Here is a 3,987-nt window from a genome sequence, read left to right on the forward strand (position 1 = left end):
GTTAAACATTTACCTCAAGTAGACACACGCCCTGGAGAGAACAATCATGGGAGAAGGAAGGGCTGCTTATGTACAGGGAGACAGCTCAGGGTGCAGGAGAGTATGGAGGGATGGTCACTGGGAAGAGGTAACTATGGGGAGGAAGTGGGAGGGGAGCTGCTGCACTGTAAACTGTGCTCAATGACATGAGACAAAGTATATGTGAACTGCTGTATGGAAAGTGAATTTGCTCTGTAAATCTTCACCCAAATCACAGTAAATAAAATTAAAAAAATAAAAATAAAAAAGAATACCCATTAAGATGTTTCAACAAATGGATGCCACGCTGGAGGTACTCACTTGTCTCTGCCAAGAAATTTGGAAGACAGCTACCTGGTCAAATGACTGAGAGATCCATATTTGTACCCCTTCCAAAGAAAGATGATTCCACAGAATGTGGAAATTATCAAACAGTATAATTAATATCACATGCAAGTAAAATCTTACTGAAGATAATTCAAAAATGGTTGTGGCAGTATATTGACAGAGAACTTCCAGAGGTGCAGGCTGGATTCAGAAGAGGGTGTGGGACAAGAGATATCATTGCTAATGTCAGATGGATCTTGGCTCAAAGCAAAGGATACCAGAAAGATGTTTACTTGTGTTTTATTGACTATGCAAAAGCATTTGATTGTGTGGATCATAACAGATTGATATCATAACAAATTTCAATAACATTGAGAATGGGAATTCCAGAACACTTAATTGTACTCATGAGGAACCTATACATAGACCAGGAGGTGTCTTTTGAACAGAACAAGGGGATACTGCATGGTTTAAAATCAAGAAGGGAGTGTGTCAGGGTTGTACCCTTTCACCATACTTATTCAATCTGTACGCTGAGAAGCTGGAGTATGTGAGGAAGAACGTGGCATCAAGATTGGAGGAAGAATCATTAGCAATCTGTGATACATCGATGACACAACTTTGCCTGTTGAAAGTGAGGATGACTTGAAGCACTTACTGATGAAGACTGAAGAATACAGTCTGCAGTATTGATTACATATCAATATAAAGAAAACAAAAATCTTCACAACTGGAACTATAAGCAGCATCATGATAAATGGAGAAAAGATTGAAGTTGTTAAAGACTTCATATTGCTTAGTTCTACAATCAACACCAATGGAAGCAGCAGTCAGGACATCAGATGATATATAGCATTGCACAAATCAGCTGCAAAAGAACTCTTTCAAGTGCTGAGGAGCAAAGATGTCTCCTTGAGGACTACAGTGTACCTGACCCAAGCCATGGTATTTTTCAATTGCCTCATATGCATGTGAGAGCTGGACAATGAATAAGGAAGACCGAAGAAGAGTCAATGCTTTTGAGTTATGGTGCTGGTGAAGAATGCTAAAAGTACCATGGACTGCTAAAAGAACCAACCAATCTGTCCTGGAAGAAGTGCAGCTGGAATGCTCCTTGGAAACAAGAATGGCCAGACTTCCATAACACACTACACAAAACATTGTTCCATCTCCTATTTTGGTCAGTAGCAACCGGGATCTTAAAAGCTTGCAAGCAGCCATCTAGATGCAATGATGGGTCTCTCCTCATCCAGAGCAAGGAAGATTGAAGAAAAACAAAAATTCATGGAAACAATTAGTCCAAGTGACTGGTACACCATGGGATCCTCAGCCTACGTGACTATGAGACCAGAAGAACTAGATGGTGCCTGACTACCTTTGTCAACCACTTAGAGGGGGAATCTATGGAGGAGATCCTGGATAGACAGGGAGAAAAATGTGGAAATAAACTCAAAATCATTTGGAAAAAATTTTAAAAATGGGACCAGGTTTGCTGGTCTGATAGAGCCTGGTGGAAGCCCTGAGACTATGGCCCCTAGCTGCCCTTTAGGGCTGGAATTGAGCCTACACCTGTGGCTTCCAGCCAAACAAAAGACAGACATATGAGGTGAACATTTACACTAGGTAGATACACTCCTTGGAGAGAACAATCATGGGAGAACAGAAGGGCTGTGTATGCACAGGGAAATAGCTCAGGGAGCAGGAGTGTGTGGAGGGAAGGACACTGGGAAGAGGTAGCTATGGGGAAGAACTGGTAGGGTACCTGTTGTTGCATTGTGGTAAATCATAGTCAATGTCATGAGACAAAGTGTATGTGAACTGCTATATGGAAAGTGAATTTTCTCTGTTCACCCAAAGCACAATAAAAAAAAAGAAAAGAAAAGAATTGCCAGACTTTGTCTCACCTACTTTGGTCATGTTGTAAGAAGGAACCGTTCGTTGGAGAAGGGTATCATGTTTGGTAAGGTGGAGGGTCAGGGAAAAAGGGGAAGGCCCTCAACAAGATGGACTGACACAGTGACTACAACAATGGGTTTAGGTATAGCAAGGATCTTGGAGCTGGCCTGGGACTGGGCAGTGTTTCATTCTGCTGTACATGGGGTCTCTATGAGTCACAGATAACTAGATGGCACCTAACAACAACAACATGATAACTAACTTTATTTACCCTGTGTTTGGAAGCTCCAAGAACCATGCTCATAGCTTCTCTCCTCTTTTCCTATGTCCTGCTGTAAATAGCTAGTCAGTCAACAAATCTGTCCATCTGTTCTAAGCACTTACTGCACTTACTTTATTTCTCCCTACTGAAGAAATGAGTGAATAAGTTACTGTAAAATAAATGGGATGTATAGCTTCCTATGTTTAAGTCTTTCACAAAAGATGTCTCTTCTTCTTGATGGGAATAGTGGAAGCCACACAGACCTTTTAAGGAGAATGTCTGATGAATTTTATTTGAACGGTTACCTAAATTAAGAGGACTATTGGTACACCATCACACATATGCACACATACACACACGCACGCACACACACACACACACTATGCTTCTCAATCTGGTAAATAGACTCAGTTGGAGATTTTAATAACAAATATCACCAGATCACCAGTTTCTAATTGATACTACTCTGTTAATCTCATTGCCAATATCTCTACACTTGTTTTTGCCTTTCATACCTCCTAAAAACCCTAACAATAAATGTTTGCACATTCAACACTAATGCAGAGAACTCCAAAAGACATGAAACAGAAACTAGAGAAATGAAAAAAGAAATAGTCAAATTCACAATTATTGGTGGAGATTTCACATCCTTTTCTCAATAATTGTTGACTAACTAGACAGACAATGTACCGAATCTATAGAGCTAGAGCTAGCTAGTCAACACTGATTAACTGTGGCTGCTGTTTTTCTACTTCAGTTCCATTTTGCTTTGACTACTAATGCTATTCCTTTCCCTGCTGTTTCCTATGGAATATGTTTAAAGTGGTTTTTAGACTTCTGCTAGGCTGATAGCTTGGGAAAATAAGAATTCATTTTGGAAAACTGATGATAGCAATCCAGAGTGTGGAGCAAGTATTAAACCATCAACTGTCACTTTCTCTGAGGCTTCTCGAACTGTTAGGTACAGCTGGTGTTGAGAGTGGACTATGGTGTTTGCTGTAACGGACTGCCATCCGCTTTCCACCTTCCTCCTTTGGAGGTGAGTCAATCATAGTAAATACCCACTGCCATCAAGTTGATTCTGATTCATAGCAACCCCCAAAGGGTTTCCAAGGCTGTGAGTCTGTAGGCAAGCAGAAGCAGACTGCCTCACTTTTCTCCCACACAGCAGGGTGGGTTCCAACCACAGAACTTGTGATTAGTATCTGAATGCCTTAAGCACAGCGCCACCAGAGCTCCTTAATCACAGTGTAGAGAGAGCCGTGATACTCAATGAGATCCCCAACTAAGAATACAGACAAGAAATTTTCATGGTTGTTGAACCTAAACAACTGACTTTGTAACCAAAATTGTAATACATCCTGTCCCCTCTTCAAGTCTAGAAAGGAGCTCTGACGGTGCAGTGGTTAAGGCAGTCAGCTGCTAACCAAAAATTTTGGTTCAAATCACTAAACACTCCTTGGGAGAAAGAAGGGAGCTCTGGT

The sequence above is a fragment of the Orycteropus afer genome, unplaced genomic scaffold (assembly GCF_000298275.1).
Source record: "Orycteropus afer afer isolate SDZICR_OR568_19922 unplaced genomic scaffold, OryAfe1.0 scaffold00005, whole genome shotgun sequence".
Classification (NCBI taxonomy): Eukaryota; Metazoa; Chordata; class Mammalia; order Tubulidentata; family Orycteropodidae; genus Orycteropus; species Orycteropus afer.